This window comes from Elephas maximus, chromosome 3 (genome assembly GCF_024166365.1).
Source record: "Elephas maximus indicus isolate mEleMax1 chromosome 3, mEleMax1 primary haplotype, whole genome shotgun sequence".
NCBI lineage: Eukaryota > Metazoa > Chordata > Mammalia > Proboscidea > Elephantidae > Elephas > Elephas maximus.
In genome coordinates, this window is record NC_064821.1 from 58,981,626 (window position 1) to 58,996,045 (window position 14,420).

The following is a 14,420-nucleotide window of genomic DNA, read 5'->3' on the forward strand; positions in this document are numbered from 1 at the left end:
GACCACTGAGCAGGCTGTCTAGGCCCTCAGTGATAACGGTCTCTATTTCAAGTGGAAGCATTCAGAAAGATACGAAAAGATCTGCTTTCCTTTTCTACTCTATCTCAAAGCCTTATTAGCTTTCCTCCTTCTACTCAGCAGACCGTGGGAGATGAAGATGTCCTGACTCCCAGCTGGTTCTGCGGGTGAGCCTGCTCAAGGAGCAGATGAGGCTGTATCCTTTGCTGTACGCTGGAGAGAAACATCAGGTACCATTACCAGGCCAGGTTCTTTGATGAGCTGTCAGCCAGGGACAAAGCAGGAAAGGAACAAGTGCCCAGATGCACACAGAAGTTAAAACTGCTTTATTGAATGGTTCTCACATCAGGGAAAAGATCAGAACTTGTCATTTGAGTTCTGCTCTGCATTCTCTTTTCCACTTTCAAATATACCAATATACTGGAAAAAGAAAAAAGGTGTTTCATTTAAAGCTTGGTAAATCTTCCCAAAGGAGCCTTCTGTGGTGCAAATGATAAAGTGCTTGACTGCTAATCAAAAAGTTGGCAGTTTGAATCCACTCAACAGCTCCACAGGAGAAAGACCTGGCGAACTGCTTCTGTAAAGATTGCAGCCTAGGAAACCCTAGATGGCAGTTCTGCTCTGTCAGATCGTTATGAGTTGGGATCGACTCGATGGCACCTAACAACAACAAATTTTCCCAGTTGTCAAACCCTGTGCAGGCTAGACTAAGTCCTGGCCCCATTACAGTTTGGGAGGTCACTCTAGATGGCAAAGTGGGCTAAGCGCAGTACACTGTGGTCACTGCTGCTGCAGGGCACTGGAAGGGTAAACACAACTACCTTATGCCATGTACTGTGCGCTTTGTGATGCCCTCCTCATGTAATATACCACTGATGTTTACTGAGAGCCAGCCACCATAAACATATAAAAATAATAAGAAAGGAAGGGAGGGAAGAATGACAGGAAAGAGGGAGAAAGGGACGGAGGGAGTGAGTGAGTAGGGGCAAGACTGGTAAAGTGCAAAGCAAACTGCTGCAGAGGGGGCTATGTAACAAACACAGAAGGCTAGACCTCAGGAAGAGCAACTTGACACAGGTGAGGGAGGCGGCCCAGGTAAAATGGTGAAGACCTTTGCCTGCCTCTCTAAGAAGCGCAGGCATCAGCGAGTAAGGCAGATGGAGTCCCCAACACTACCAATCAGAAACTCGATCTGACTTGTATCTGGAAATCCGCTCTGCTCACATCAATTTCAGGATTTTTTAAAGCCCTGAATCAACACACTAAAGAATCTTCATAAAAAGTAATCCTGGAAATGCCACGTTTGGCTGTGAAGAAATGCAGCCTTTGGCTATCAGCATCCATACTCCAGGTGTATTAACCACAAGCAGACTGTGGAGCAAGGACCCACCCATCTCACATTCACCGTGTTAGATATATATATATAATACCCAGTGCTGTCGAGTCGATCCCGACTCAGATATACATATAGCGGGGCTGTTTAAAAAAAACAAAATTTGTCCCTTGCCTATGACAGTTATCAGTAACAATTTATTTGGGACACATAACAAAATGCAAAGGAAAAAAAAAAAAAAACCACAAACATCAGAAATCCTAGCACATGTTTTCTTTAATGAACATCCCATAAAATCCCTACTTGTTCCAGGCACTTGAATGCCAACATGTCAGCCAAGGCCATGGTGACATGGGTTTGGTCCACCAGCGTAGGGAAACATTTTAACACCACATCTAGGGGAGAGGACCCATATAAGCTGATTTGACACTAAAACCCAACCAAATCCATTGCTGTAAAGTGGATTCCGACTTGATTTGACACTAGAGAGACTTATATTCCATTCCCAGTTCTGTGACCTTACATAAGCTTCTTTCCATCTATGAGCCTCTATTTACTTATCCATAAAGTGAGCATACTATCTACCCTCTTAGAGTATTACAGTGATTTAGATAAAGCATGTGAACTATTTAATACAGTAAACCAGTTGCCGCTGTATCAATTCTGACTCATGGTGACCCCACTTGTGTCAGAGCAGAACTGTACCCCACAGGGTTTTTTCAGTGGCTGATTTTTTGGAAGTAGACTGTTACCAGGCCTTTCTTCTGGGCACCTTTGGTAGACTTGAAAAGTCAACCATTTGGTTAGCAATGGTAATAAATGTTTAATGACTGGAGGTATTTTCTGTGTTTGAGTATGTAAGTACATATTTTATTTTATAACAATACACCCACTTACTCCAACCCTGATGTCTTTCTTGTCACTTTAGAGTTCAAAGTAAACTAGAGTTCACTTTATCTGTTCAAACTCCATACATAACTATGTATTCTTTTGGCCACGCAAGAAAAGAAAACCGTAAATGATTCAAGTCAAATCTGCTGTCACAGCTGAGGGAGGAGGAGCACTGGCATTGAGTGGGTAGAGCCAGGGATGCTGCTAAACATCTTACAGTGCACAGGGCAGCCCCTACCAACAACATATTGAAAACAAAAACAAAACCCTTGTCATGGCGTTGATTCCGACTCATAGTGACCCTACAGAACAGAACAGAACTGCCCCATAGGGTTTCCAAGGAGCTACTGGTGGATTCAAACTGCCAACCTTTTGGTTAACAGCCAAGCTCTTAACCACTGCGCCACACCAATTACCAGGCCCCAAACATCAAGGAAGTCAAGGCTGAGAAGCCCTGGTCTAAAACCATCTTTCTTAAAATTTTAGATGGGTTGCAGGCTCCTAGAATCTAATCAAAGTTGAAGCCCCTCTGTCCAGGAAACTGCTCATGCACAGGAACGTTTTACGCACAATTCTAACTTACAGACCACTCAGACCTCTATGGATTTCTGGCTTCTGGAAAACATTCTCAACTGGATATTAGCAATCTTCCAGAGGACTGAAAAACAAATTCAGATATAAGCAAGCCCAGCTAATCTGAAATTTTAAGCCAGAACATAGTGGGATCCAGAAGGGATTAACCAGAAATTGGGCAGTGTGCGATACTGCAAAATACATGAACTTGACAGACAGGGTCATCCTAAGAAGACACCGTTTTATGCCTTCAGTAGAGCCTGTACACCTCCCAAACCCAATATGTTGTTTGCACGCTCACCCCGCCGCCAAACAGAGCCAGCAGCATAAGGTGTTCCTTCCTGACAGTCCTCCACCTAACTATACCTAGTAAAAAGCACTAAAATACTGTTGCAAAACAGTCTAATTTATATTTTTCATCAATCTTAATTAATCTCAACCGGAAATGTTTCACTACAAATTTCTAGGGCTGAGGATGTTTAACTATCATTAGATTAGTAAATGACTAAATGCTTCCCACAAGTGAAGCAACATGGGAAAGCTTAATGACAGCTTGTAAAAAAGTTAAAATTAGAGTTAACTGGAGCCATTCAAGAAGCCCTGGGGCACAGTGGTGAAAACGCTCAGCTGCCAGCCGAAAGGTCAGTGGTTCAAACCCACCAACCACTCTGTGGGAGAAAGATGTGGCACTCTGCTTCTGTAAAGCTTTACAGCCTTGGAAACCCTGTGGGGCAGTTCTACCCTGTCCTGTAGGGTCGGTATGAGTTGGAATCTACTCCATAGCAATAGGTTTGAAGCCATTTACTTGGGAGTCATCCCAAACCCTAAGGGATCCAAACAGGTACAAGCACAGGAGAATGAAGAAAACGTGGATAACCTATAGCTACATGCAACAACATGCATGACCCCAGAAATAGAAGTGATGGGCAGGGGCAAGTCCCAGGGGACTACCTAGGATGCTGCCACTTTTATAAAGCTCAAAAATAAACAATATACTAAGAGTCGTGGTTAGTGACTTACAGAAAACTGAAACTTGCCCTTTAATGTTAGGTCAATCTGCCCTCCCTTTGAAATGAGTTAACCAACCCCTACTCACAAGAAATTCTTCGTCACAACAACCTTCACTTGCCGCACGTGCAGCTTTTAAATCGTTGCACGGAAGGCTAAATAAGGACCGTACACACCTGTTCCGACTAAACTACAAATTCTTAAAGCACACTTAGGAACAGATCTTGTTCATAAACCTGGGGATGGCCTGTAGTGAACTCTCTATTACTCAGACATGTGAGCGTGGGTGTATTTTAAACTTATCAAGATTTTTTTTTCAAGACAAGGAAACGATAAATATAAAATTCAGAAGAGTGAAAACACTGGTTATCAGAGAAGAGGCCACCAGGGATAGAGGAAAGTTGATATCCACAGGTCTTGCATGGAGTAGTGGGTTCAAGGGTATTCATTATAATTCATCACAATGCTTCAAAGTTACATACATGTTAATAAATTTCTTTGTAGTTTTCAGATCTCTCTCTCTATGAAACACTGGTGGCATAGTGGTTAAGAGCTACGGCTGCTAACCAAAAGGTCGGCAGTTCGAATCCACCAGGTGCTCCTTGGAAATCCTATGGGACAGTTCTACTCTGTCCTACAGGGCTACTGTGAGTCAGAACCAACTTGACGGCAGTAGGTTTTTTTTTTTTCTTAATATATATATACACATTTAAAGGAAAAAATACAAACAAGAGTAAGCAAGGACAGAACCTGGGATTCGGGGGTTGAGGGCCCAATGTCTGTCCTGTCACTAGCTATATATGCAACTTGGGCTGTTCACTTAGAAACCCTGGTGGCGTAATGGCTAAATGCTACAGCTGCTAACCAAAGGGTCAGCAGTTCGAATCTGCCAGGTGCTCCTTGGAAAGTCCATGGGGCAGTTCTACTCTGTCCTACAGGGTCGCTATGAGTCAGAATTGACTCAAGGGCAATGGGTTTGGGGGGCTGTTCACTTAGTCTTGTAGTCTGAAATTTGGATAAGATGGCCTCTAAAAGTCCTCTATGGGCCATGCCCTCTACCTGACTTCAAGCACAGACTGCACTCCAATGAGTCCCATCTGCCCCACCCTTCAGAATCATCTTCCTGGATTCAGCCTTAGTACACAAACACAACTTTACAGCACCTTACTTACAGGCCTACAACTAGGTTTCAATTCAGCAATCACATGTTGAGGGCCAACTGACAGCCAGGCCCTGAACTAAATAAGCCCCATAAGTGAATCAGCCCCACCTCTCAAGGAACAAACTGTCTACAAAACAGTAAACAATCACAAGGCAGTATGATATGTATAATAAAGGGGCACAGAAGGTTCAGGGTGAAGAGGCACAGTTCACAATACACTAATTTGCACTTCTTCATGTGTCAATTATTTTCCTAGGATTTCCCCTCCCTCGTGGTTACTCCCCCTAACCTCCAACTTTCTATTTATTTTGTAAACTCTCACCCCATGACTAAGAGCTTTCCAAGTGGTGGCTCTTTCAAAACGCTAATTAACTGATCCAGACACCGCCTTCATAAAATTAGCTTTACCACTTCTACCTTCCACTCCTGATTTCCAAGTTGAAAAGCAAAGAGTAAATGAACTACCATTTCACTTCATTCTCCAGAATTCTCTGCCCATTCAATTAGTCATCTGACAATTATTTATTGAGTGTCTCCTAGGTAACAGCACTATTTACAATGCTGAATGGTTAAGCATAACAAAGTTCCTGTCTTCACAGAGCTCATGGTGTAGTCAAAATCAACATGGGAAAAAGCAAGGAAGAATTCTTGTTAGGATGTCAAAGGATAAGGAAGGGACAGTTACCCCCACTTTAAGCTGGGCCAGGCTCCAAGGGGTAGGTTTAAGTTTTTGTTTTTTAGCATATAAACTGACGTAAGAAATGTTTAAATTTATGCTAGCTTTTCACATGACTTAAATCACTCTGTAACAAGTAAAACAACTGCCAACACTGACTGGAACAATTCTTCAGAATATTAAATCTGCTTATTTTAAAGAAAACAAAAATCCTCACCACTGCACCAATAAGCAACATCATGATAAACAGAGAAAATACTGAAGTTGTCAAGGATTTCATTTTACGCGGATCCACAATCAATGTCCATGGATGCAGTGGTCAAGAAATCAAACGACCCATTACATCGGGCAAATCTGCTACCAAAGACCTCTTTAAAGTGTTAAAAAGCAAAGACGTCACTTTGAGGACTAAGGTGTGCCTGACCCAAACCACAGTATTTTCAATTGCCTCATATACATGTGAAAGCTGGACAATGAATAAGGAAGACCAAAGAAGAATTAAGGCCTTTGAATTGTGATGCTGGCTAAGAATACCGAATGTAGCACGGACTGCCAGAAGAATAAACACAACTATCTTAGCAGTACAGCTGGAACACTCCTTAGAAACAAGGATGGTGAGACTTCGTCTAAAGTACTTTAGACATGTTATCAGGTGGGACCAGTCCCTGGAGAAGGATATCATGCTTGGTAAAGTAGAGGGTCAGTGAAAAAGAGGAAGACCCTCAACGAGATGGAATGACACAGTGGCTGCAACACTGGGCTCAAACATAGCAACAACTGTGAGGATGGTGCAGGACCGGGTGGTGTTTCGTTCTGTTGTTCATAGGGTCCGGGGTCCCTATGAGTCAGAACCATCTCAACGGCACCTAACGACAACATCAGAGTCTTAAAAAATCTGCTAGAGTTCACATATCTGATAAAGTTGTCAAATCTTTTGCATACAGTAAAAGTTGGCCTATTAAATAAGCCAAAAGGACAAAGTCTGTTGCACCATCCGGGGACTCCACATGAGGGACTAGGAGCCCCTAAAGATTTTTCCACAGGTAAATGACAGAAACATGGTTGCATCTTAGAAGGCAAAGCAGATACTTCCCTCAGAATGGCCATAACAATATCTTTCGTCTGACGAACTTTTTACAATGTGACCTTGACAGTCCTCTCATTAAGAAGTGGGGGTCCAAGTCCTCTTCCCTTGGAATCGGGGCAGCTTTGGGGAATGTTTTCATCAACACAGTATACAGAAAATGACCCTATGTGAGAGTACTGAGGCTAGGCCATAAAAAGTGATTCAGCTTCTACCTGGCTTGCTGTAACACTCATGTTTGGAGCCCCAAGCTACGATGCAAACAGTTCAACTGACCAACGGCTAACATTTTGTGAGGAAGCCCAACCTAGCCCATGCAGAAAAGCCACATAAAGAGACCCGGAGACTGTGAAGTGAGGGCTATCTGGCAGGCCCCCACTGCTGCAGTTTTGGCTGTCCAAGTGGAATAGCAAAAGACCCCAAGTCAGAACCACCTAGCCAAGGATTTCCTGACCCACAGGAACCACTAGAGATTATGGCTAAGTTTTCTAGCTGGGGCCACCTGCTAGAAGATGATACTACAGCCTCAATTAGAGTGTGTATAGTTTGTGTGTGTCCTTTTAAAAACACAGTGTTTGTAATTTCAAAGACACACAGTAACTCAAACTGTTAACAGTATTTCCAAGCAGAAGTCCCGCCTGGCCTGCTCTAGTGACTGGGTAAGGCAGATCTGTACTTAATAGCATCTGTCTATACATAAACAGCCAGTCAAAGACTTTAAAGTTTGTTCTTAAGTTCATCGAGACCTTTACTTGCTTACATTATCGAGAGACTTAGCAAATAATTACTTCAGAGACAGCACAAAGGTAAACTTTACTTGAGCCCTGGCTGATGTACCACAAATTTATGGAGTCTAACTTCACGATGGTTTGTCTTGTATAATCTGTGACCCAACAAGCAACTTTGTTTAAAAGCTGAATTTGTTTTCTGCCATGTGGCTCAGGAACAATTTGTGCTGGGGGCTATTTGGGGAAAGGTTCATGGGCCTGCCCAGCCAACAACTCATCTTTAGGTCACTCAGGAAAACTGCACATTTTGGATTAATAAAGAGAAAAGTGTTTCTTCCACTCCCTGCCTGCCCTCTGGTTCCATCCTCTTGGAGGGAAACAGTGATGACAACCGCACGCAGATGGCGATGCCTCGCCAAACACAAACACAGGCATTCCCTCCAAATGACTTCTCATTCCCACGGGAAAACCCAATCCCCTGTATTGAGTGAATCAAAACCACAGTGAGAAGTCCATCTGGCAGACCAAGACGTCTTCAACCTTTTGGGATCAACTGCATAGCATCACAGCTGGACCAATGTTATTTTGATCACCGTGAAAATGTAATCGCATTACAAGTCCCTTTAAAAAACTTCTCAAGTGGTTAAAACCAAAAACCAAACCCAGTGCCGTTGAGTCAATTCCGACTCATAGCGACCCTATAGGACAGAGTAGAACTGCCCCATAGAGTATCCAAGGAGCGCCTGGCAGATTCGAACTGCCGACCCTTTGGTTAGCAGCCACAGCACTTAACCACTACGCCACCAGGGCTTCCCTCAACCAGTTATGATCATGGAAATTCAGATGTGGACGGATGGTTCATCTCAATCTGGCCCCCTCAATTTACAGATAAACCATGAGGTTTAGTGAAAGTTTTGCAAGGTCACACAGGGGCAAAAGTGGCACTTGAACCCTTCATATTGAAAGGTTTTCTTCTATAACCATGTTATCTTCTCACTTGATCCATTCATTAACAACTATGGCACTGGGGACACAAGGCCAAACTAGTCAGACGTGGTCCTTGTCTTCAAGGAGCTTATGATCTAAGGAAGAGGAGAGCAGGAAAAATGACTGTATCATCTTTATTCCACACTTAGTTTGGCCATCATTCCAGTTATTCCATTTTTTCCATTATTCATTGAGAACCGTGGAGTTCTTCCCAGTGACTATTCCAGATAACCAAAGTACCAACTTTTTTTTTATCCTAAAATATGGCAATCGCTCTAAAATGTATCACATAGCAAATGTTTTTACAGAGAGGACAATGCAATGAACAGTTAAACCACTTCTCACTAGCCAAGGAGGCCATTATGAGCACCCACTTCTGGAAAGGGGCCCTGGGTCTGCTTTCTAGTTTTTCTGCCTCTCCTGCCAGGCTGTCAGCGGCACTTCCTCATCTAATATGTTGTATCTAATCCAATCTGAGTTGAGAAACCAGAAAACTAGAAGCCTATTCCTATTAAAAACAGACAATTTTGAGAGAGGAATAAATCACCAATTCATAATTTGAGGTCCACAGTCATGGAGATAGGTTCAGAGGATGTGTGAACACCCTGACATTGAAAAAGATTTGTGTGTGTCTATATACTTTTTTTTCCTGGTTGAGGACGCACAGCTGTCATCGTTTTCTCAAAGCATTCTAAGACTCTAAAGGCACAGATGTGATATAACAGTGGTAACAATTCCTACTCTTCCACTTAACCTGTAAGGTCGAACCAAGCAAGTCAACACTTAATCCCTTGGAGCCTCAATTTTCTTACAAACATGGACCTAGTAATAATCTCTACTTTGCAAGGCTACTGAGAAGGAGACACAGTGTCTGGCCCATAAGTGCACCCTCACACTCCATCCTCCATAAATGGTAGGTGCTCCTAAAGCACACAGCTTATCTGCTAGGACATAACATTTTTTGGCCCTTTTTCCCCTGATTTTTCCCTCACTTGACGCAGGTTTTCCATTTAGGCTGCCAGAAGTCTCTACTAAGGTGGGTGAAGTGTTATTTCAGTTTCCAAGTCATTGAACACCAACAAAGGAGGGCAAACTTCTACAGCAATCACCCCACACAAAGCCCCCTGCCCCATGTACAACGAAGTGCATGGGGCTGATGGCTTCTGTAATCCAAAAGGAGAGGAAAGGACAATGCCTTTTGGGCAGAAAACTTTTCTGTTCTTTAGTTATCCCTTTGTTCAGCTTTCTTCCTGAAGCCCTCTGATGTACTTCTCTGGCCCAGCAGACTATCAAGAAATATTTCCACCATTTAACCTTCTTCCTATTTGTTGGTGTTTCCATCAAAACCAAACAGATGAGACAGCCCTAGGAGGATCCCCTAACTCCCTCAACTCAGCAATGAGAATTTCCACATACTTCTCCCTGGTGTATTTACTCCAGAGCAAAACTTAGCAACCTACATACAGGCTCTGTGTCTCTGACTACAACAGCCACCAGCGGATTTTTCCCTTACACATCCTCCTCAGGAAGTCAAAGATCTGAAATGAGTCACACTTAGAAGCTTGAGCTCTATACCTTTGCTGTAGTTTAGATTTTTAAAAATAAGCCTTTGGGGAACAGAGTCGAGGTTTACAGCCCAAGAATCACTAACTGTAGAACACTGAAGAATGGGTTCTCTGTAGAGATCAAGGTCTATCTGATGAACTTGGTGGAATGGCAAAAATTCTAAAGAATTAGCAATCTATGCAGTGGTTAAAAGCTTGGCTGCTAACCAAAAGGCCGGCAGTTCGAATCCACCAGCTACTCCTTGGAAACCCTATGGGGCAGTTCTACTTCACCCTATAGGGTCATTATGAGTCATAACTGACTCCATGGCAAGGGGGTCATCTGGGATCCTAGAGGGACAACTGTGAGAGCACACTGTAATGTAACTGGCAAAGCAGGGTCCTCGTTCAGCAAGATAAGCACAATTTGGGTGTTCTATCTCCCCTATAAGGCAGATATCTTTTTCCTCCTGCATCATCCACCTCCATCCACCCCTAACACAGATTTGCCAGCTCCCCAGCCCCCTGAATACCTCAGAAAAGCTTGCTGGTTCCTGTTCTATGCACTAACACTTCGTTATCATTCAGCCCTCAGTCTAAAGGCAACTGCTGCCTGTTTTTAATGACTCTGACATACCCAGAGCACAGGGGATGACTTTATGCGGGGAAACACCCCAGGTCAGATGACAACTCACAACTCCACTGCTCCAATCATGCTCTGCCAGGTTTCTTGTGCTTGGATCCTGGCTCTGCTGGTGAGCCAGGTGGGTGAACTGGCGCATTTTATCTTGTGTGTGCCTTTCTCTACCTCTCCAGATTTTAAAACACAGAATTAGAAATGGTAAGCTAAAGGGACCCTCAAAAACATCTAATCAGAATCCTTCTTTAAAAATAAGGAAAACTGAGCCCTGGTGGCACAACAGTTAAGCACTCAGCTCCTAATAAAAAGGTTGGCAGTTCGAACCCACCCAGCACCGCTCCATGGGAGAAAGACTGCTTCTATAAAGATTACAGCCTAGAAAACCCTATGGGCCAGTTCTGCTCTGCTACATGCAGTCGCTATGCATAGAAATCAACTCAACAGCACCCAACAACAACAATCAGTAACCAGCTATCATTGAGTTGATTCTGATTCATGGTGACCCCATATGTGTCAGAGTAGAACTGTGCTCCACAGGGCTTTCAATGGCTGATTTTTTCAGAAGTAGGTCACCCAGCCTTTCTTTCAAGGCACTTCTGGATGAATTCAAACCTCCAACCTTTTGGTTAGCACTCGGGCACATTAACCGTTTGTACCACCCAGGGACTCCAAGTGGTTAAGCACTCGGCCGCTAACTGAAAAGTAGGCTGTCTGCTCCTACCTGCCACTCTACCGGAGAAAGGTGTGGCTCTGCTTCTGTAAAGACTTCAGCCTGTGAAACGTATGGGGCAGGTCTACTCTATTCCCAAGGGTTGCTATGAGTCGGAACTGACTCAACGCCAGTGGGTTATTACATGGTTTGGTGCTTTCTATCTGCTTATACTTTAGTGGCAAGTCAAAATTTAAGAATGAGGCTGGATTTACAAAAAAGAATACTATTTTAAATAAAATTCTACATTTAGAATAAACAATGGCGTTACTAGAAATATTTATATAGCATCCAGATAATTTTTTACTTTATTTTCCAAATTAATCACTCTTTATTGAGTACAAACCAAGAATCCAAAATGCAAACCAATTTCAAAAAAGAAAGGGAAGCCAACTAACACCTGCTAAGGGCTTACCAGGTACTAGGCATTGCATGTGAGGGTTTTAGGAGAGCCTCACAACAACTCCATGAGGTGGCTGCTATTATCCCAGTTTCACAGATAAGTAAGCTGAGGCTCAGAAAGGTTAAGTGACTTGCCCCAGGCCCAGAGCATTGAATGACAAGAGAAGAATGCAACACAGGTCTACCTTTCAAACTAATACATACTCAAAAATTTTATGCAACTCAATGAAATAAAATTAATTTTAAGTGACTTTTAGGGAACAACCTGCAAGCTCACCAAAGCAGTGAGTCTCTTAAGTTGGGCAAATTATGGACAATTCTGTCTACGATCAAATTCTGGAATCTCCTGTCACCCTGAATTACAGACTCCATTCTCGCAAGCCCTATCACTGACAGGCGGATTTCTCTAAAACCCTAAAGCCTTCTGCAGACAGTGTCTCTGGCTGACAGTTTCCTGGACCCCTTCATAAGAGCTATAAGACGCCATTACCTATTGTCTAATCATCCATGTTTCACAGATGTCTGCAGCTTCTGCCTCTACATGATCCTGGTTGGATTCAAGTAACAGGTGACTAATCCCTCCACTTTGTCATTAGGCAATTAGACACACAATTAAGGATAACCCAAAGACACCTTCAGTGGATGCCACAAAGGCTACCCACTTCTACCTCAGCGGCACAAGAAATTTAAGAAGCCATTCACAAACATAAGAACTATTTTAGGTGAAAGGAAAAACAACACACAATGCAAGGGAGGTCAGCACAACTGGACTAAACCAAAAGCAAAGAAGTTCCCTGAATCAACTGAACACTTCAAAGGCCAGCATAGCAGGGGCAGGGGTTTGGGGGCCATGGTTTCAGGGGGCATCTAAGTCAATTGGCGTAATAAAATCTATTAAGAAAACATTCTGCATCCCGCTTTGGAAAGTGGTGTCTGAGGTCTTAAGCGCTAGCAAGCAGCCATCTAAGATGCATCAACTGGTCTTAACCCACCAGGAGGAAAGGAGAATGAAGAATACCAAACACACAAGGTAATTATGAGCCCAAGAGACAGAAAGGGCCACATAAACCAGGGAGTACATCATCCTGAGACCAGAAGAACTAGATGGTGCCCGGCTACAACCAATAACTGACCTGACAGGGAACACAAGAGAGAACCCCTGAGGGAACAGGAAAGCAGTGGGATGCAGACCCCAAATTCTCATAGAAAGACCAGACTTAATGGTCTGACTGAGACTAGAATGACCCCGGAGGGCATGGTCCCCAGACCTTCTGTTAGCCCAAGACTGGAACCATCCCCAAAGCCAACTCTTCAGACAGGGATTGGACTGGACTGTGGGATACAAAATGATACTGGTGAAGAGTGAGCTTCTTGGATCAAGTAGACACAGGAGACTATGTGGGCAGCTCCTGTCTGGAGGGGAGATGAGAGGGCAGTGGAGTCAGAAGCTGGCCGAATGGACACGAAATAGAAAGTGGAGGGAAGGAGTGTGCCATCTCATTAGGGGGAGAGCAACTAGGAGTATATAGCGAAGTGTATATAAATTTTTGTATGAGAGACTGACTTGATTTGTAAACTCTCACTTAAAGCACAATAAAAATTAAAAAAAAAAAAAAAAGCTATTCACAAAAGTCTAGGATGATTAAAGCAAAGTGTCCCTGTGTTCCAAGTAACAGTTAAAAAGAAAAAAAGTTCAGAAAAACAACGTCCACATGTTCACTGACAAAGACTAAGAAAAGTAAACTCCTTTTTTCAAAGCAGAAGAAGCCAATTCACATAAACCTTCTCCCAAACAGATTTATAAGATGGTTTGGATGAAATCTAGACCATTTGGACTTGGGTTTACTACCATAAAACACTGCATATGGCTTCCAAAGGTGTGGGGGAGATCTCGAGTCCAACTTCCAAATGGCACAAATGGACAAGTGCTGATGGGAAAACAGCCAGATTTAAAGGATTTGGACAAACTAAAAGACCAATCAATCCAAATATTTCATCTAGAAGGGGGCAGCATTGCTTTTGACTTATGTCCAAAGGAAGGACTGAAGGAAAATAGAATACAATGTTTATGCATCAAGCTAAGTACTTGGCCCATTTCTTCTCTAGGTTCCTAGGCTATTTCAGATGCCTGTGTGTGAGTGAATATGAAAGATTCCATCCAATCTCTGGTTGTCTCGATCTGCTTGCCCTATCTAGCTCAAAGGCAACTCTTTACTATGGTACTACACCATATACTGTCAACCAAGGGCACAGCACAAAAGAATACAACAGAATCCTACAACCACCACCACCCCCCAGCACCCCCAATATCACCAGGAAAAACAACGCAACATTTTACCAACCTGTGATACATATGGAGATACATATGCAAATTTAACCCCAGACCTGTCACAATGCTCTTTCCAGTTCACATCAGGACCCACTGGGCAGGGAGATGCCTAAAAATGAGGTCCTTCTGGCTTCAATTTTTAAGACATAAGACAGACCACCTTGCAGGTCTGTGGTGGCAAAAGGACCTTGGAAATATGACAGATTCGAGTTTAAATCCTGCATCTGCCACTTCCTAGCAATGGAGCTCTGGATAAGTCCTTCACCTTTCACCTCTATAAGCTACCCTCAAATGGAAATAATAACAACAACATAATAATAATACCTATCTTGCAGC

The 14,420-nt window shown here is 43.2% G+C and overlaps 1 protein-coding gene across 1 annotated transcript in view; it reads right to left on the minus strand.

Moving 5' to 3' along the window:
• Nucleotides 1–14,420, minus strand: part of CAPZB (capping actin protein of muscle Z-line subunit beta) — a 168,759-nt gene that overhangs the window by 90,260 nt on the left and 64,079 nt on the right. The gene's annotated exons all lie outside the window — the stretch shown is intronic.